The 22,264-nt window shown below is 32.4% G+C and overlaps 1 long non-coding RNA gene across 1 annotated transcript in view; it reads right to left on the bottom strand.

The window, feature by feature from the left end:
* Positions 1-22,264, bottom strand: part of LOC105505177 — a 50,087-nt gene that overhangs the window by 11,507 nt on the left and 16,316 nt on the right. The window contains exon 3 of the long non-coding RNA XR_001000707.1: positions 15,045-15,092. This is a non-coding gene — a long non-coding RNA (uncharacterized LOC105505177). The remainder of the gene's footprint in view (positions 1-15,044; positions 15,093-22,264) is intronic.

The raw sequence follows: 22,264 nt of genomic DNA, 5'->3' as shown, positions 1-22,264 counted from the left end.
GAAGGGATTGCATTGGATGTTATACCTGAAGTAAATGACGAGTTGATGGGTGCTGACGAGTTGATGGGTGTAGCACACCAACATGGCACAAGTATATCTATGTAGCAAACCTGCACGTTGTGCACATGTACCCTAGAAGTTAAAGTATAATACTAATTTAAAAAACAAAGAATTTCAGCATCTATGTTCATCAGGGATATTGGTCTGTAATTTTCTTTTTTTGTTATATCCTTTCCTGATTTTGGTATTAAGGTGATGCTGACCTCATAGGATGAATTAGGGAGAGTTCCCTCTTTCTCTGTCTTGTGGAATAGTGTCAAAAGGATTGGCACCAATCTTCTTTGGACGTTTAGTAGAATTCTACTGTGAATTCGTCTGGTCCTGGACTCTTTTTGTTGGTAATTTTAAAATTACCATTTCAATCCCACTACTTGTCATTGGTGTGTTCAGGGTATCTAATTCTTCCTGATTTAAGCTAGGAGAATTGTATTTTTCCAGTAATTCATTTATCTTTTCTAGGTTTTCTATTTGATGTGCATAAAAGTTTACATAGTAGCCTTGAATGATCTTTTGTATTTCAGTGGTGTCAGTTGTAATATCTCCTGTTTCATTTCTTAATGAGGTTATTTGGATTTTCTCTTTTTCATTAATCTTGGTAATGATCTTTCAATTTTATTTATCTTTTCAAAGAACCAGCTTTTTGTTTCATTTATATTTTGTATTTTTTTTGTTTCAATGTCATTTATTTCTGCTCTGATTTTCATATTTCCTTTCTTCTGCTGAGTTTGGGTTTGACTTGTTCTTCTTTCTCTAGTTCTTTGATGTATAACCTTAGAATGTTTGTGCTCTTTCAGCCTTTTTAATGAAGGCATTTAGGGCTATGAACTTTCCTCTTAGCACCACCTTTGCTGTATCCCAGAGGTTTTGATAGGTTGTGTCATTATTGTCATTCAGTTTGAAGAATGTTTTAATTTCCAACTTGATTTAGTTTTTGACCCAATGCTCATTCAGGAGCAGGTTATTTAATTTCCATGTATTTGCATGGTTTTGAAGGTTCCTTTTGGAGCTGATTTCCAGTTTTATTCCACTATGATCTGAGATAGTGCTTGATATAATTTCAAATTTCTTAAATTTAATGAGGCTCACTTTGTGGCCTATCATATGATCTATCTTGGAGAAAGTTCCATGTGCTCTTGAATAGAATGTATATTCTATGGTTGTTGGATGGAAAGTTCTGTATATATCTGTTAAGCCCATTTGTTTTGTGGTATTTGTTTCATGGATTCAACAAAGAATCCATTGTTTCTTTGTTGACTGTATGTCTTGATGACCTGTCTAGTGCTGTAATTGTGTTATAAATTTGGGAGCTCCAGTGTTATGTACATACATGTTTAGCATTATGATATTTTCCTGTTAAACAAGGCCTTTTTACCATTATATAATGTTCCTCTTTGTCTTTCTTAACTGCTGCTGCTTTAAAGTTTGTTTTGTCTTCCATAAGAATAGCTACCCCTGCTTACTTTTAGTGTCCATTTTCATGAAATGTCCTTTTCTACACCTTTAAGTTTATGTGAGTTCTTATGTGTTAGGTGAGTCTCCTGAAGGCAGCAGACAATTGGTTGGTGAGTTCTTATCCATTCTGCAGTTCTGTATCTTTTAAGTGGGGCATGTATGCCATGTGTATTCAATGTTAGTATTCATCATGGTATTTGTTGCCTGTGTACCTTGGTTTTTTGGTTTCCGTTTTTGCTTTTCAAATTGTATTTCTGTTTTATAGGTCCTGCCTGACTTATGCTTTAAAGAGGTCCTGTTTTGATGTGTTTCTAGAATTTGTTTCAAGATTTAGAGCACCTTTTAGCAATTCTTGTAGTGATGGCTTGGTGGTGGTTAATTTCTCAGCATTTATTTGTCTGAAAAAGACTGTATCTTTTCTTCATATATGATGCTCAGTTTTGCTGGATACAAAATTCTTGGCTAGTAGTTGTTTTGTTTGTGGAGGCTGAAGATAGGACCCCAATCCCTTCTAGCTTGTAGGGTTTCTGTTAATAAATCTGCTGTTAATTTAGGTTTTCTTTCATAGGTTACCAGGTGTTTCTGTCTCACAGCTCTTAAGATACTTTCCTTTATTTTAACTTTAGATAACCTGATGACAGTGTACCTAGGTAATGATATTTTTGCAATGAATTCCCCATATGTTCTTTGTACTTCTTGTATTTTGTTATCTAGGTCTCTAGCAAGGCCAGGGAAGTTTTCTTTGATTATTCCCCCAAATATGTTTGCCAAACTTTTAGATTTCTGTCCTTCTTCTGGAAAACCAATTATTCTTAGATTTGGTTGTTTAACATATCCCAGACTTCTTGGAGGCTTTGTTCATATTTTCTTATTTTTTTTCTTTGTCTGTGTTGGATTGGGTTAATTAGAAGACTTTGTCTTTGAGCTCTGAATTTCTTTCTCCTACTCATTCAATTCTATTGCTTAGACATCCCAGAACATTTTGCATTTCTATAAGTGTGTCCAATGTTTCCTGAAGCTTTTATTGTTTTCTCTTTATGCTATCTATTTCTTTGAATATTTCTCCCTTCACTTTTTGTATCGTTTTTTGCATTTCCTTCCATTTGGGCTTCACCATTCTCTGGTGCCTCCCTGATTGGCTTAATAACTAACCTCCTGAATTCTTTTTCAGGTAAATCAGAAACTTCTTCATTGTTTGGATCCATTGTTGGTGAGCTAGTGTAATTTTTGGGGAGTGTTGAAGAGCCTTGTTTTGTCATATTACCAGAGTTGGTTTTCTGATTCCTTCTTATTTGGGTAGGCTCTGTTAGAGGGAAGGTCTAGGACTGAAGGCTATCGTTCAGATACTTTTGTCCCATGGGGTGTGGTAGTGGGATGTAGTACTCTCCCCAATTTCCTATGGATGTAGCTTCCTGTGAGCCAAATTGCAGTCATTGTTATCTCTCTTCTGGGCCTAGCCACCCAGCAAGTCTACCTGGCTCCAGGCTGGTGAACTCTCTGTGGGTCTCTCAGCTTTGGATACTAGCACAGTATTTGGGGTGTCTCCTGGGTCCTGCTGTGGGTCCTCTCAGGATTCTTGGTTTGTTCCTGCAGTCATTCTGGAGCTAAAATTCATGATATGAGCCTCTGCACACAGCTCTGTCCGTCTGAATTGAAGCTGCAATCTAGTCCTGCCTCCCATCCACCATGATCTTGCTTTACTTTTTTTTTTTTCGTTTACTGTAATGGTTTTCAAATTTATCTATGTTGTTTCATTAATAGGTTGTTGTTTTTTTATTGCCCAGTAGGATTCTATTATATAGCTATACGATATTATGTTAGTTAATTCAACAATTGATGAGGCATTAGATTGCTTTCAGTTTTAGACCATTGTGACTGAAGCAGTTATGAACATTTAAGTACAAGTCCTTATTTGAGCATATATCTCCATTTTTTTGGAGTAAATAAGTAAGAGTGGGCTTAGTGAGTGTATATTTAACTTCAAAAAAGACTGGAAAAGAATTTTCCATAGTGTTTGAAACATTGTAAATTCCCACTAGAAATGTATGAGAGTATCAGTTGCTACATTTAGTCATTAACACTGGATATTTTCTTTTTAATTTTAGCTGTTGTAGTAGGTGTGTAATGTGGTTTTAATTTTGCATTTCCCTGTGACTAATAATGTTAAATACCTTTCCATATGCCTATTTGTTGTTTATAGCCTTCTGTGAAATGCCTATTCAAATATTTTGCTTACTTTAATTGGTTTTTACCTTCTTATTATTGAGCTACAGGTATTTTTAATGTACTCTGGCTACAATCCTGAATAAGCTATATGTTTTTAAAACATTTTTTCCCCAGGATAAGGTTTGTTGTATTATTTTCTCTAAGATTTCTTTTGAAGATAATTTTTAAAAATTCAATGTGGTCAAAATTATCAGTTTTTTATTGTGTGGTTCATAATTTTGGCTTTGCCTAAGGACACAAAGATTTCCTGCTAGGATTTTATTTTCAATAAGTTTTATAGTTTTAGTACTTAACATTTATATCTAAGAACTATTTCAAGTTTAATTGTTTTACATGGCATGACATAGAGAAATAAGACATTTTTGGCATACCAATATATAAAGTTATTACAGCAATATTTGTTGAAAATATTTCCCATTTTCTATTGAATAACTTTAGCAGCTATGTAAAAAATTAACAGACCATCTACAATAGTCAATTTTTGAACTCTGAATTCTATTTCCTTTATCTACATGTCTATCTTAATCAATATCCAAACTATTTTGATATGTGTAATTATAGTGTATAGTGTTAAAATTAAGTCCTAAATCTTTAGAGTTTTATTCACAATCATTTTGGCTATTTTGAGTAATGTATTTCCATACAAATTTTAGAATCAGCTTGGCAATTTCTGAAAAAGAAGCTTGCTGGTATTTCTATTGTGTTTCATCTGTAGATCAATTTGGAGAGAATTCACATTGCACCTTCTAATCTATTAATAAAGATTTATTAGGAATGTTAAAGATTTTCTCACCAATGTTTTGTACTTTGAGGCATACAGGTCTAACATGTTTTGTTAAATGTATCATTAAGTTTTTTATACATTTTGATGCTATTATCAGTGGCACAATTTCAACCTCAAATTTCAACATTTCTTGGCAAGTATTTAGAAACACAATACATTTTTGAACATTGACCTTACACCTGTGACATTGAAAAATTCACTTATTAATTCTCGTGTCTTTTTTGTAAGCTTGTTTTATTTTTCCACATAGACTTTTATTTTTGTCTGTGTAAAAAGACAGTTTTATGACTTCTTTTACAATCAGTATGCTTATATTTTTCTTGTCTTATTAAATTGGCTAGGAACTCCAGTGCTATATTGAATAGGAAATGTAAACACAGGCAACCTTGTCTTGCTTCTCATTTTAGGGCAAGAACACTCGGTCTTTCATCAATAAATATATTAGTTGTAATCTTTTCATATATGTTATTTATCAGCTTGAAAATGAGTCTTTCTATTTCTAGTTGGCTGCTAATTTTTATCATAAATGTATTGAAATTTGTCAGATTTGTTTTGGTATCTTTTAAGATAATCTTTTTTTTCTTTTTTAATCTATGACTATAGTAAATTACACTGAGTGATTTTTCAAATGTTAAACAATTCTTGCATTCTTGGACAAACCCCATTTAGTCATAATGTATTATTCTTTTTGTATGTTATTCAGTTTGATTTAAACAGTTTTTGAAAAAGAAAGTTTTGGATCTATGTTAATAAAAGATACTGGTCTCTAGTTTTCTTCAATTATGATATTCTGTCTGATTTTGGTATTGAGGTATTGCAGGCCTCTTAAAATGAGATAAGGAAGTCTGTCTCCTTCACTTTTCTAAAGAGTTTCAGTAGAATTGGCTTTGTTTTCTCTTAAATGTCTGATAAAATTCATTGCTGAAGCAATCTGTGTCTCCTGTTTCATTTTTTTTTTTTTGTTTTTAATGGGAAAGACTTTCAAATGATATTCAATTTCTTTAGTAAACTGGGCTATTCATGTTAACTCAGTCATATTGAGTAAACATTAGTGGTTTGTATCTTTCGTGCAATTTGTCTATCTTTTATATATTGTCAAATGTATTAGCTTTGCATAATTTTCCCTTATTTGTCTAATATCTATAGATCCATATTGAGGTTCTCTTGCTTTATATTATTTTTTGTCTTTCCTATATTTTTGATCAGTTTGAAGTTTGTCAATTATACTGATCTTTTCATATAACCAGTTTCTTTTAATTTGCTAAGTATATTTTATTACAAGTGTGCAAAATAGTTTTTCAGCTCTATGCTTATTTGTGCAGCTTCCTGGATCTACAGAGTTATAGTTTCAGCAAATATGGAAACAAATTATCCATACTACTTCAAAAGAATAAGCTGATTCAATTGTAGGAATCACTTTGTTTCCCTTTTCTTGAGTATCATAGTCCTCTGCCTTCTGTTCAATAGCTGAAGACTGTTGTTTCATATATTTTACCTAGTTTACTAGTAGTTGAATAAAAGAGGGTAAATTTTGTCTTTGTTATTCTGTCTTGATCTATAATGGAAACCTTAATCTATTTACATAAGTCACAGATATCCAATTCTAAAATCTTCCTAAAGACTCTAAAATCTGGTTAGTGTAGAATCTGTGGAACATCTTAAGGATTCCATTTGAGAAATCTAGATGCTAATCAATTCTACAGCTATTTCTATTATGCAATCTAATATTTAATATAGAATGTCAGATTCGAAAGGATATTTATAGTACACTAAATTATTTATCTTTATGTAGTATTCTATGAAGACTATTTTAATCGGGGATTTTGGATAGATTTTGAAAGCTTTGTATCTTTTCTTTTATACAGAAGAGTTTGTACTTTATACCATTTATAGTCTGGTGTGTTTTGGTGAAAATAAGGTTGTCATGCTCAGTGTAATCTGAAGGATATTCAGAATAATCTTTCTCCCTTAACCTTAGAGTTGACAAAAATCAACTGTGTGTGTGTGTTTATATATATAATATATATATAAGATCAGTGATTTGGCAAATTAGCAATCTCCTTATTTATTTTAAGTATTTTAATTTCTGTTTGAGTAGTCATTATTATGCCTAAGTGTGTGTGTGTGTGTGTGTGTATACACACGCATAAACACAAACATATTCTGCTATATATATGTCCTTCTAATAGTTTCAAATTTTTTGTTTTTATATTTAATTATTTAATCAATCTAATATTTGTTTGAGTCTGTTTGTATGCTGTTGTAGGGATCCAAGTATTATTAATGTGGATGAATAATTGTCTTTGCATCCATCAGCCAATTACTTATGCCTGGTCTTTCACATATAATATCCACACACATGCGCACACACACACATTCATATATATTTGGCTTGGTTTCTAGGGTTAATTTTGTGTTTATCATTGGGATACTTGTAAATCAATTTAACAAATTAGTAATGTATAGTAAGTCTAGAGATATGGTTGACAAGTCCTTCCTCATTTTTTTAGTCATTTGAATTATTAGGCAATCGTGGTAGCATAATGAAATTAAGATTTTAACAAAAGAGAAAACCTAACAAATTTATCTGTTATTTAATTTCATTAAAACTAAACTATAACCAAAGGAGTACAAAAATAATTTAAGAGTAGCATTTAAAAAACAATCTACATAATTTAGAAACTATGTTGAAATAATTTAAGATTCAGGACAAAATAGTATAAACATAAAAACAAATACTGCCCTACTAATTGGTGGTCATCAAGGTTATCATAAGAAAATTACATTGATCCTCTCTTATTAATTTTTCCAGTTCATGTTTCAAGTTGCTGCCCTTTTAGTCTATCAGAAGTAAAACAATCAGGTCACTGTAAAAAGTAAGAAGTCTCAATTTATTCCTAAACCCTCCATTTTTCTGATTCCAGTGTGCTTTTTAAACATGACTTTCTATTAGTTCATTTTATATTTATAATTTTAGCTTAATAAAAGTACTTGTGATTCTCCATACTACTTGACTCAGTATTTCTGCTTTATTTACTTTGCATATCCTGTTTACTCTGCTTTGTATATCACTTACTTATCATTTCCAAAATCAATCCATGCTTCAAAACCCAGTTTAAATGTTAGCTTGCCTGTGACTCCATGCAGAAATACCAGCAATCTCCTTTGAGTCTCTGTTTAACGTTTTCATCCTTTCTATCATAAATGTATTAGTTTCTACCTTGTATTATTACTTATGTGATAGCTTAATCTCTTTAGTTAGACTTCCTGTTCTTCACAAGCCTTACTTGTGTATGATGCATTTTTATTTTGTTAGCATGCTGGTTTTTATCATACAGTAGGTGATTTACAAATATGTGTTGAATTAATGTAAACTAGGGATAAGATTTGTCAAAGGATATAGAGAAGAAATAGTAAATAACGACAAAAACAAGGAAAGGAGGAGGTTTTAATCATTTAAAAGCAAAGACAAGCTATCATAAAGAACACCTGATGATTGAGGATAGATTAAAATGATATAAAATTTTTCTTTACATGTTTTTCTAGGAGGATAAGGATAAATAAAACCCTAGAATTAATGGCATCCACTCAGGTGATTAGGAGTTCAGAATGGAAAATTGGAAACTGTTATACAAAATGATAAATTGTCATTATAAATGACCCCTGTGTCAGAGAACAAATGTGACTGGTATAAATTAATAGAAATAATGACAGTTACTATAAAAGCTACTGTAAAATAAAATAGTAACACCAAAAAAATCCAATCATAGTTAATATTTACTGAGGGGTTACATACCAATATGTACATGCATGTGCACAAACATCTACACACACACTCAGAGGACTCTAATAGAGTAACTGTTCACAACCCAGTGACAGGACCTTGAAATTGTTATAGGTTGGTCTACTCCATGTTGGTGATTCCCTAATAATATCTCCAATCTGGCTGTAGTTTTGTCCCCAAACTCTGAAATTAATTATCCAACTGTCTGTTTGATATATCCATTTGAAGATGTCATTTGGAAAAGTGTCAGGTGTCTACTCATGATCAGTAAATATTTACTGAATCAAAAAATTAAAAGAATGATATTTGCAACCAAGTAGCATTTATTGTTGGGATGAAAGAAAATATTCCAATGTAACTAATTGCAATAGTAACTTAAATGATAACAACAATGTAATTATTTTAAAGAATGCTGCAAAACTGCTTCCAAAATTCAGGGACCTGTCCTAATAATAAGCTCAACTAAAATATGATTTGAGAGCACATTAAAACAATTTAAAGACTATATGGAAAATGTTCATAGCAAGCACAATAGTAAATGTTAAAACACTAATCTTATTTCCATTAAAATCTGGATGGAGACAGTGATATCCTCTTGAATCACTATCATTCAATTTTGTTTCAGAGATTTTAAACAATGTAATATGGAAAAATAATGAAATAAGCAGAAAAAATGTTAAAATATGAGATATGAATAACATGTATATGGCAAGAAGAAGAAAAGAAACGGTGTTAAAACCATTAGCATTAGTAGGAGAATATTGCAGTCAGTGGAACAAGCTATATATTGAAAAATTTTTTAACGTTAAAATAACAAATTAGGAAATTTTGATCATGAAAAAATAACTAGGCATTATAATGTCCCAAATAAAACTAGATATATTAAGAAGTAAATTTACTAAGTTACTGGATACATATGAAGCAAACTATAGAAGTTTGTTTCAGGATACCAAATAAAACCTGCACATATATGGAAAACATGCCACGATGCTGTACAGGAAAACTGAATATTATTCAAATATTTACCACATTATAAATTAAATACAATATATTAATTCATAAATTCATTGATTTAACAAATTTCCTAAGTGCCCACATGTCTTTGGCACTAGGTATACAGGCATGAGAGAGATGGACAAGATTTCTTCCTCCCAGAGCTTACATTCTAATGGTACAGAGATTCATTCTTTGTTGAATCCATGAAACAAATACCACAAAACAAATGGGCTTAACAGATATATACAGAACTTTCCATCCAACAACCATAGAATATACATTCTATTCAAGAGCACATGGAACTTTCTCCAAGATAGATCATATGATAGGCCACAAAGTGAGCCTCATTAAATTTAAGAAATTTGAAATTATATCAAGCACTATCTCAGATCATAGTGGAATAAAACTGGAAATCAGCTCCAAAAGGAACCTTCAAAACCATGTTTTAATTTCCAACTTGATTTAGTTTTTGACCCAATGCTCATTCTGGAGCAGATTATTTAATTTCCATGTATTTGCATGGTTTTGGCACATAAAACAAAACCTTTTTTTGGCACACATGCTCCCACTTGCCTTTTTGACTTCTTGACATGGAAATTTCTGCCTCTATGTTTTAGTTTCTGTGTCTGTGTCTTACTGTGGCATTTCTTCAGATTCCCTTTTTGGTTCTATGAGCTTCGTCTTTCTACTTGGTTTTGCTCGGGTCTCTGGTTTTTGTCTTCCTTGAGGTCTTGGGTCAGAAACAACTAATTTTATATCTCATGAATCTTAGATTCAAATGTACAACTGCCGCTCTCTTCCTTATCCTAGCATCCCTCAGACATATTATACTCAGAATGTCTAGAACCGAATCTTATATGTTCCTCTCTGATTCTGCGCTCTCACTGTACTTTCTCTGTTGGCAACATCCTACCAGTTGTATTTGGTTCCTTCTTCTACATTACTACCATTAATAATGGGGCAACCCAATGTTTCTGTCAAGCCGATCCTCAACATTTTCTTCCAGCTGTTACAGATTAGCTTGATCAATATTCCTTCATTTCTGGTTTTGGTTCATTTTATTCCAAAAAAAGTAGAGAATGACTACAGTTATTTCAAATCCAAATTATTTAACATGAACTCAGTTCTTTAATACATTAACATGCATTTTAAAAAAAATTATAGATGTCATTGGGTTGTTATTTTAGAAAACTGAGCATTCCCTTTAGCCAATAAACAGGTGGATTTTAATAGCACTACCTGAATATCATGATGGCACATGTTTGCCTGAGTTTAAAACAGAATGCTTCCAGATATGTGAGAGTATTACCAACCTTTGTTTTTCTCATCCATATTTCATAGAAAAGTGACAGCTAATTCAATTGTATAGATCGGCATACTATAATATTTTGAAGGCAGTAAACTTTGGTTGTATGTGGTTTTTATTTTGGTTCTGTTGTAGTTTTTATATCTGTGTGGAAAGAGAAGCCAGATGGTCAAGGTGGGAGAGCTTGTGTTTCTTAGTTATCTGTGAGAAACCTTAAAGTAGCCTGACTAAATAAAACTGCCTTTCTCAGATATCTTTTTCTTCATTTTCCCATTCCACTGCATAGGCCAAATCACTATGAGGCTATTTGACACATGGAAGAATTTTCTCTGACTAGGGGAAGGAAATAGGATTCATCTGAACTGGAAGGGAGTTGATTTGCTGTTCTATAGTGTTTATAGGGCATAGGAAAAATTTAATAGTCTAGGGATTCTATTTACCATGACCACCTCCAGAAAAGCTGCTCGGACTGGTTATTACCACTTTTAAGTACCTTTTCTTCTGAAAATCAAAGGTGCCAGATACAGAGCTTTATACGGTAGTGCATGCAATACTTTTAGGAATGTGAGAAAGAAAATGGAATAAAGCACAAAAGAAGATGACTGATGGTTGTAGGGAGCTCTCATTTAGGTGACATCAGTTACAGCAATCTGTGCAATTAAGCTCATTTTCAGATAGCACAGAAGGCACTAGAGTTTTCCTTTCTTCTTGATGGTCAATCAGAAAAAAAAGGAATGTGCTTATTTTTGATTAAGTAAAAAAGAAACAAACTTGGTCGGGCATAGATATGGATTTTTAAAACCCAAAGAAATAACTTTTCGTCATTGCTTTCAAAGACTAATAAAATGTAATACACAAGTTTGTCACTGTCACAAATTTTTGAAGAAACCATTACACTGGAAAAAAAGTTTGACAAATATTTTGTGTACTAACAATCTCTTAGAGTCTTATAAAGTTTAATCTAGATATAGAAGCTTTTCTTTTAGTTTTTGTTGTTTAAACAAGAAATTAATGATGGAATGTTAAAGTATAATTTAATCACTGGATTAATCTTTATGAGGATATGTATCAAAATCTTTAAGCATGCTAATGCCTCTCTTTTTCCTATCAACTTACTCTCTTAGAGATAATATAATGTTTATTCTCTACAGTCTATGTGGTATGCCACGTAAGTACCTTACCTAGGAGCAAATCCATTCTTAATGCAGTAGGTAGAGTCCTATGCCATCTTTTTTTTTTTTTTTTTTTTTAAAAAAAAAGGAAAAGCAGCTTTAAAAACTCTGTCGGCCATATTCTTACTCAAACTATGAGATGACTTATAGAGTTCCTGGCAGTGTTCCTTGCCCTCTATCTAATTATTTTTCATTAGCCTACTCTGCATTTGCATTTATCTCCTGATCCAATCAACAAAACAATCTAAACTTTTTAGCCTATTTGCCTACTTTCTCATAATGGTTTTTTCTCCATTTCCATTTTGAGTATAGTCAGTTAACAACTGGTTTCTTTTTAATAGGTTTTAAAAATCACTTTATTATTAATATGCCTTGTGGTTCATATAACATGAATACTGTATGAATGTAAAATGAATTCTTGAACTCATTGTATGTGTAATTTATTTTAAAGTTGAAAACTTCGTTTGGTGAATCATCATCTGGTTATTCTGTTTTACTCTTGCCATTAGTATTGAATGATGATGCTTGGGATTTTTTTTTTCTATATGAATAAAGGAAGAAGAGTATTTGATTATGGTAATATATGATTAGGAATTTATATGCTTTTTACCCAATTTAAAATATTAAAATCATCAAATTAAAATCATATACTTTTAACATTTTAATTTATGAAATGATACACCTCTTTTATAGTGCCATGAAAATGAAAAATGTTTGTTTTGTAAGGTTTTAAATATAATCAGATTTTGATTGTAATAATGTCAAAGTAATGTCTGGTTAAGGCTTCACCAGAAGATAGGGTTAAATTCAGTGGCTATGCAATTCTTGTGACCTTTTTCAGGTACTGGAGATAACTTAGTCATTTTCCATTTCTCAGCTGTAGTATTTCTTTTGAATGTTGTGAACTTTTTAAAAATGTCACTAAAATGTTAACTATTTTTTTTCTTCACACATTTCTCGGTTTTGACTATAGTAACTTGGGTACTAGAAAGTCTATTGCAAATATCTTTAACAAACTCTATAACTATTTCTCAACTTGTAGGTAATCCTATTTCACACTTGAATGCATGATATATGGCTTCAAATAATCTATGATCCAGTTTTCTGAAATGACATGGAAAAAGATCACTAGTTTCTTTTTCTAATATTCATTAATTTACCAACTTGTTCAAATGGCTCATTTTTTTGTTCTTACATTTCTGCTATGTTTACTTACATTTTAGATGATTTTGATAAACTCTGTGAAGGTGTGAATAACATAACCATAAACGATGGAAGAAACTCACAAAAGAAAAATGTAATAGACTTAGTCATCTAAAAAGTTAAAACTTTTATATGAAAAATAAACACTTAAAATCCACAGAAAGAAGTAGAAACAGGATATTAGTAAATACTACAGATAACTAACAAATGTTGATCAGTTGCTATGTCCCAAGCCCTCTTCTAAGAACTGCTCATTCCCATTAATGGAAAAGGAAGCTGAGTACCTAGCCCCATTCACAAAACTATTAAGAGGCAGTGCTTGACTCTAAATGTAGACAGTATAGTTCAAGAAAACATACTCATCTTAACCATTATCACTAAAAGTTAAGTGATTAGGGCATATCTAGATATTCAGAAACAAAACTGATGCAGATATATCCTAACTTCTGTTAATTACACATTCATTAAGGCTGTATAAACACAAACATTTCTATCTCAGACAAATAGACTCTGTGGCCTTGGTGCTACGAGTTGGGTGTCGCTGGATATTTGGAACAGAAAAAATTCAAATGATGGGCTTAAGTAAATCATAGGTATGGATATACTCTTTACTACCTTTTGGTATTATAATACATAGATATAAAGGATTTATTTAAAACGCTGGAATCTTGTAAAAACAAGCACAAAACTTCTCTGTAGGGCTATTTTTGGTTTTGAACAAATTTTTCTTTCCTAAACTCTGAAAATGAGTTAACAACAACAACAACAACCACCAAAAAGTTACAAACCACTGTGAGGAAGAATAAACACATGTAAACAACAGGAGATTTAATATACTCGAGAACATTGCAGTTGACCCTCTGTTTCTGTGGGTTCCTTATCCACAGATTTAACCAACCATGGATCAAAAATATTGGAGAAAAACACCAAAAAGTACAATTCAACAGAAAAAATGATACAAATAAAATATACAGTATAATAACTATTTATATAACATTCACATTGTATTAGGTATTATAAGTAATCTAGAGATGATTTAAAGTATATGAGAGGATGTGCATAGGTTATATGCTCATATGATGCCATTTTATATCAGGAACCTGAGCATCTGAGGATTTTGGTATCCACTGGGGTTCCTGCAACAAATCCCCTGAGCCAAGATCACACCACTGCACTCCAGCCTGGGTGACAGAACTGGGTGAATTGCTGGTGAGGATGAAGAACAACACTGACTGTAACAGAATTAATTCCAGAATGAACAGTGGCACCACTACTAGTTTGGAAGATAGTTTGGCATATTCCAAAGTATTAAGTCGTCTCTAGATTACTTATAATACCTAATGCAACGTAAATGCTATGTAAGTAGTTGTTATACTGCATACTTTTATTTGTGTCATTTTTTACTGTTGTATTGCATTTTTATGTTTTTCCGCCACATATTTCACAAACTTTGTATAAAATTTCTTACAGAGCTAAATATATCTTTACTGTATAATCCAATGCCTGTGTTCTTAGGTGTTTACCTAACTGACTAGAAAACTCATGTCCATATAAAAATCTTCATGCAAATATTTACAAAACTTTATGCAAAATTGCCATAGATTTGAAGAAACCAACATGTTTTTCAGTAGGTGAATGGAAAATCAAATTTTGGTGCATCTGTGTAATGGAATACTACACAGCAATAGAAAGGAGTGCGGTATAAAGTCACACAAAGACCTGATCTACTAAATGTAATATGGTATCAAGATGGGATCTCAGAATAGAAAAAGAACATTAGATGAATACTAAGGAAATCTGAAAAAAAACACATGGTGTTACTAAACTGTAATGTATCAATATTGATTCATTAGTGATAACAAATATATCATACTAATGTAAGATAAGATAATAACAATAGGAGAGGCCAAGTGTAGTGGCTCATGCCTATAATCCTACCACTTTGGGAGGCCAAGACAGGCAAATCACCTGCGGTCAGGAGTTCAAGACCAGCTTGGCCAACATGGTAAAATGCCATCTTTGCTGAAAATACAAAAATTAGCCAGGCATGGTGGCACACACCTGTAATCCCAGCTAATTGGGAGGCTGATGCAGGAGAATCGCTTGGACCTGAGAGGAAGACGTTGCAGTGAGTCGAGATCACACCATTGCACTCCACCCTAAGTGGCAAGAGTGAAACTACTTCTCAAAAACAAAAAACAAAAATAACAAAAAACAAAAAGCAAACAACAAAAACACAATACAAGAAAGTGGTATGATATATACAGAAACTCTCTAATATCCTTGCTACTACTTTTCTATAAACCTAAAGCTATACCTAAATAAAATGTTTATTAAAAGCTAATAAAACATCTGGAATTTATATATAAACATGTACATAAATTCAGTTAAATAAAAAGTATAGTGACTGAGCACAACTGAGCAAAGAAGTAAAGGTAAATGTGAGGTATCAGTTACAGTACAATTCAAAAAGATAAAGAGATGAAAAATGTAAAAGACTGCTTGAAAGCTGGATAATATTTCAGAAGAGCAAAGGTAACAAAAATAAAACGTGAAAAAATTATAATTTACCACATTTGCATATAGAATAATGGTGAAAAATTATGTCATCATCTTAATAGATTCAGAAATAAAAGGATAAAATGTATGCTCATTGTAAACAACTATTAACAAAGAAATATAAGGAAATATATAATCAGATAAAGAAATTTTTAAAAATCATAATGGTGAATTATTGAAAGCTTTTTCTGCCTGTGACTGGGAAGTCAACAGGAATGCTAGTTATAACCACTGCTATTCAATTCTATACTGGAGGTCTTCGTCCATACAATAAGGATGAAATAAAATTGCAAACATCTGCTGATAACACATTTTGAAATTTAAGAGTCCAAAATAATCTGCAGGTATGTTATATGAAAATAAATGAGTTTAGCACAGTCAGTGAACAAAAATAAATTAAAATTTATAGCTATCAGCAACAAATTATTGGAAAATAAAAATTAAAAATGTCATGCCAATGATATAATAAAAATACCAAAAATCTAACAAAAGATGCACAAGACCTCTAAACTGACAACTACAAAAAATCATTGACAAAAACTAGGAATTACATCAATAAATAGAAGAAGGTATTATGATTATACATTCAATATTTTATGGATACTAGTTTTTCAAAAATTAACCTTTAAATAAATTCGATGTACCAATTAAAAAAATCTCAGCAGATTGTATGTGTGTGTGAAAATTGACATGCTGGTGTAAAAATTTATATGAAAATTTATATAGAATTTGATCATGAAAGCAATTATGAATAAGAAAATAGCCTAGAGGATTTACATACCAAATATTAAGGTTTATATAAAACTAAGTTAGGTAATATGACATTAACATGAAAATAAAGAGACAAATGAGAGAGAAGAGCACAAGTAACAAATAGAACCATAGATATGTAGGACAATGGAAAATTGGTCTTATCAATAACCAGTGCTTATTCAACTGGGTTTCCATATGGGATAAAAAGAATCTTGAGTGCTATCTTATACTACATATAAAATTGATTCCAGATGTATTGTTGATCTAAGAATGAAAAAAAAATCAAGATTCTAGAAAAGAAGAAGTAGGAGACTATCTTCGTGAGGTTGTTAGATACTTCAAGAGGACATAAAAAATGCTAACTAATAATACAAAGATGATATATTGGATGACATTAAAGAACATCTATTGATTAAAAGATACCATTAAAATGAATGGAAGAGCATGACACAGAGAAGAGTGAAGATATCTAATTACAGATATCTAGAAATGAATCTAGAGATGAACTTCTAAAAATAGATTTAAAAGAGGCAGACAGTCAATGAAAACGGACAAAGACTTGAACAGACACATTAATAAGAAAGGAGGATATGCAAATGGTGAGTCAACATATGAAAACGTTCTCAACTTCATTATAAGTGATAAATTAAAACTACAGTGTCTTTGTTAGTCAGTTTGGGCTGCTGTAACAGAATATCAAAGACTGGGTGGATTATAAACAACAGAATTCTTTTTCTCTCACAGTTTTGGAGGCTGGAAATCTGAGATCACCATGCCAGCATGGTTGGGTTCTGGTAAGGGCCCTCTTCTGGGTTGCAGACTTCTTGTGTTCTCACATGATGAAAAGAAAGCTAGCTAGCCCTCTGGCCTCTTCATATAAGGACACTTATCCCACTCCTGAGGGCTCGACCTTCATGATCTAATTACCTCCCAAAGTCACCACCTCCTATTAACATCAAATTGCAAGATGTAGGATTTCAACATATGAATTTTGGGTGAAGCACAAACATTCTGCCCATAGCAGTGTTATACTACTTTATTCCCGTTAGCATGGCTAAAATGGAGAGAGAGAGAGAGAGAGAGAGAGAGAGAGAGAGAGAGAACCAAATGTTGGAAAAGATGTGGAGAAAAAGGAAACTCTCATATGCTTTACTTGGTAGATTCTGTAAAACTAAATATATGAATAATTTATGACCCAACAGTTACTCTTTTGGGTATATAATGAAATGGAATGTGTAGATATGTGCACCAAAAGGCATGTGCAATGATGGATAGAAGCACTATTTTTAATAGCTAGAATTGGAAACAACCCAGAAAAGGTCATCAGAAGTAGAGTGGATAAAATACATTGTGGTGTATTTATAAAATGGAATGAAGAGGAGAACTGAGCATGAATGTTGTATGCAACCACACGGATCCATATTACAAGCATAATGTTGAATGAACGAAACCAGACTCAAGAGGAAATTCTCTATGTGATTCCATTTATCTAAAGTTCAATATATTAGGCAATGGTGATCTAATAATAGTATTAGAAGTCAAGTTTCTTGCGGCTGTTGCAGGCTCAAGAGTGCATATGGGGAGTTGTGACTGGGTGTGGGAATGTAAGAGCGTTTTGGAGGACTGGTGATATTTTGTTTTTGATTGGGTGCTGGTTACATAGCAGTGTTCATTTTTTGAAAATTCATTAAATTATAATTACTTGTGCAATTTTCTATATGTATGTTATGCTTTTAATAAATATTTACTTGAAGAAATACATGAAGAATAGTTTAAGAAGGTTAAACATGCCTAATAGCAGTACCAAGTAAAAACAGAAGAAAATGGAGAAGAGATGCACAAAATAATCTTAGCTCAGATTGTCCAGAAATAAGCGAAGACCTAAAGTCTCCAGAATTACAAAAAAAAAAAGGAAAATAATTCAAGTGTCTGTGTCAAGAATAGATCTAAGTACTATATAACCAATAGACACAAACAGCTTCTGGGAAGCTAGATAAGAAGCAAAGCAAAATACACAATAAAATATATAATATACATATTGTAATAAATAGAAAAAATTAAAGCAGAGAAGGAAACTATCACATGTTAGGTCTGAGAAACAATGTTGAAATATTAAATGGGGCTTCCACGGAAAACCCTACTGAGTATAAAGGGACATAATATAGGGGTGCAGATACAGGAAAGTGGGTCGATGTAGTGGCGGGGCTTGATGGAAGAAGAGAAAGTGCAACTTGCTTCTATAGGCATTGTAGCTAATTCTCTATAGTTAAACCATAATTCAATTACTAATTACCTGATTGTGAGGTGAATGCCCTGGTGTTATATAAAGACTCTGTAGAGCTTTCGTAAGTGAAGCATAATGTTGCTTCCACTATTATTCTCTAATTATCTGAAAGAGTGAAATATCAAAGAAACATAACAAGACTGACAGGAAACAGAACGTGCTTCTCTCTAGTATGTGTGGATAGAGTTTATGCAAATAAACTCAGTGATTAGAAGGACCCAATCAACACAGTAATATAGATTTTATAAAACTCGAAGTGAAAAATAAATCTGAAGCCATATAAAGTAGAAACTGACATTGTTCAAAAGAAGCATCCTTTGAACTGCATTATACTGGATTGAGTAGAGGACTTCGGTTTCTAGGGAAGATGAATTGTACCCAGAATATTAGCTAAAGAGAAGATGAACACTTGAATGTCTAGAAAAGTGACTTCGTGTTTAGAGTTTAAATTTTGTTTCAACATTTATTTTGAAAAATTCAAATGTTGAAACACTAATTATTAATATATTGTATCATTTGCACTCTTCCTCTCTGCCTCTTTGTGTGGGTGTCTCTCTCTCTCTCTCTCTCTCTCTCAGTCTCACACACTGATACACACATATTTATAAATTATTATTGTTGGAGAATATATTCTTAGGAGATTATATATTGTGTAACAGTTTGAATCTAGCAGATATCTTTTACCTTCAAATACTTTACCATGTATCTCCTAACAATGAAGATAATCTTCCTACATAACCACAAAAAAATGTTCAAATTCAGGAAATGTTTTATTGTTACAATATTATTATCTAGAATATAGTCTTTATTTTAAATTGTCCTGATGATATTCTACACCCAGAATCATCCACTGAATTTAGCCATCATGTTCCTTTAATATCCTTTAATCTAGAACAATTGCTCAGTCTTTCTTTGTCTTTCAGGGACATCAACCTTTTTGAATCTATTTGGTAGGATTAGTTTCAGTATTCGTTGATTCTCTGTCCTAACATGTGTGTGTCTAATCAGAACTACAAAAGTTAACTGGTCATTGTCCTCTCATCCTTCTTTGACAGGGAACAAATGTAATTTTTTTTTTTTAATTTCCCATTGTGCTTTGAAAAGGCATTAATCACTCCAGGGGAAAAATATATTTAGTTGCTATTCTATCAAACATATGAATTAAAACACTTTAATAACCTCTTGTGACTGAAACGTTTTAAGCAATGTGTTTTTCTGTACATAATTAATATATACTATATATTTATAATTTCAGTGAGAATTATAAACCATGGAAAATTAGAATATATTCATTTTGCCTTTCATTTCATTATGAGTTTGAGAAAGAAAACATACAGCTTTTTAAACATGGTATTGATTTTACCTCAATTATAATTCATATTTCAAACTCATTCATCATAATTTCAATGAAATGACGAATGAATTGTTCTTTAGTTCATATTAATTTTAAACCAATTTTGCATCCATAGAACACAGAATATAAAAATTCTAAGTGGACATTAGGCTACTCTTTGCTGCAGACAAGTACTTTCAGATACTTTTGTATTCTGAAAGCTACAATTTGAACATGGTTTCAATGCAGATCAAATACACTTAGGACCCATCTCGTATTCATTCCTATTTTCAGGTGAAAAATGCTTTGAATACAAAATAACTGTTTTCATCTCTCTAGTAAGAATGCTAGTCTTTTTACTTCTCCCACTTGCACATGATTTAAAAGAAAGTAAGTTGTTAATTGGAAAATGTTTTTGCACAGTTATGAACCTTTGATTATGTGCTGTCATCCATTTCACTTTATTTTTTTCACCTAACAGTGTAATGAGTGTTAAAGTTTAGTTCTTTCATCATTAGCACCTCTTCATCATGGTTATTTAAGCCATTAATTTTTTCTTTATGTTTCTTTTAACATCACTCCATTCCTCAAATGCTCTGCAGTTTAAAATTTCATGCTTAAGTTCCAGATTTTTAGTCTTTTTCCAAACTCAAGCTGTCTCTTCATATACTTATCATTCTACTTCCACGTATTATTTGCAGCAGTGGTGATTTTAACCCTTTATTTTTTGTTGCAAACTGTTAAAAGACAAACTTAGGCACATTAAAATGTTAGAGGTTTTTTTGTTGTTTGTTGTTTGTTTGTTTTGAGCAAACAGTGATACGGGACTTGAACAGCACCAGACCAGAAGTGGTTCACAACTCCACCTAGGGAGTATGAGGTGAAAACTTATATAAGGTGTTCATGGAAGCAAGACAATGAAAATATTTGCTTGGCTAAAGGGGAATGTTTCTAGTTAAATGTTAGTTGGTGGCTTATGCCTAGTTAAGTTTCAGTCTTGTTTCACTGTTTACACTGAGTTGGGTTTGGTTTGATTACATAGGCACTGGAGTTGCCTCAGCATAATGGCCTCCTAATTATTTTTATGTTTTAGCAATTATGAACAAGATATCTGTAAGCATTCATGTGCAGGATTTTGAGTAGACGTAAGTGTTCATTTCATCTGGTTAAATAATAAAGAATGTGATCACTGGATCATATGGAAAGAATATGTTTAGTTTTATTAAAATACTGACAAAATACTTTCCATAGTGGCTGTGCCATTTTGTATTCCCACCAGCAAGGAACAAGAGTACTTTTGCTTTTCGTCCTCACCACTATTTGGTATTGTCAGTGTTTTGCTCTTTGATCATTCTAATAGGTAGGTAGTGGTATCCCATTGTTGTTTTCATTTGTAATTCCCTAATGACATGTGATGTGGAACATCTTTACATATGCTTATTTGGAATTATATAATCTTCTTTGGCAAGTTATCTATTCAGGTATTTTACTCATCTTTTTTTTTGGATGGAGTCTTGCTCTATCACCCAGGCTGGAGTGCAGTGGCATGATCTTGGCTCACTGCAAGCTCCAACTCCCGGGTTCATGCCATTCTCCTGCCTCAGCCTCCCCAGTAGCTGGGACCACAGGTGTCCACCACCACACCTGGCTAATTTTTTGTATTTTTTAGTAGAGACAAGGTTTCACTGTGTTAGCCAGGATGGTCCCGATCTCCTGACCTTGTGATCCACCTGCCTTGGCCTCCCAAAGTGCTAGGATTACAGGTGTGAGCCACCATGACCGGCCCCGTCTTTTATTTTCTTATTGTTTAGTTTTAAGACTTCTTCATATATTTTATATAACATTCCTTTATCAGTAATATAGTTTGGCTCTGTGTTCCTACCCAAATCTCCTGATGAATTATGATCTTCTGCATTGGAGGAGGGGCTTGGTGCTTGGTGCTTGGTGGGAGGTAATTGAATCACAGGGAAAGGTTTCCCCCTTGCTGTTCTCATGATAGTGAGTGAATTCTCATCTGGTTTTTCAAAAGTGTATGGCACTTTCCCTCTTTGCTCTCTCTCTCTCTTCCCTACCTGCTGGCCATGTGAAAATGTGCTTGCTTCCCTTTTGCTTTCCACCATGATTGTAAGTTTCCTGAGGCCTCCCAGCCATGCTTCCTGTACAGCCTGTGGAACTCTGTGCCAGTTAAACCTCTTTTCTTTATAAATTACCCAGTCTTGGGTAGTTTTTTATAGCAATGTGAGAACAGACTAATATAATTAAATATGTCTTTTAAAAATATTTTCTTGGAGTCTGTAGCTAGTCTTCTCATTTTCTTGACAGTGTCTTTTGCAGAACAAAAGTTTTAATTTT

The sequence above is a fragment of the Colobus angolensis genome, unplaced genomic scaffold (assembly GCF_000951035.1).
Source record: "Colobus angolensis palliatus isolate OR3802 unplaced genomic scaffold, Cang.pa_1.0 Scaffold123, whole genome shotgun sequence".
Classification (NCBI taxonomy): Eukaryota; Metazoa; Chordata; class Mammalia; order Primates; family Cercopithecidae; genus Colobus; species Colobus angolensis.
This window is presented reverse-complemented; position numbering and strand designations above follow the sequence as displayed.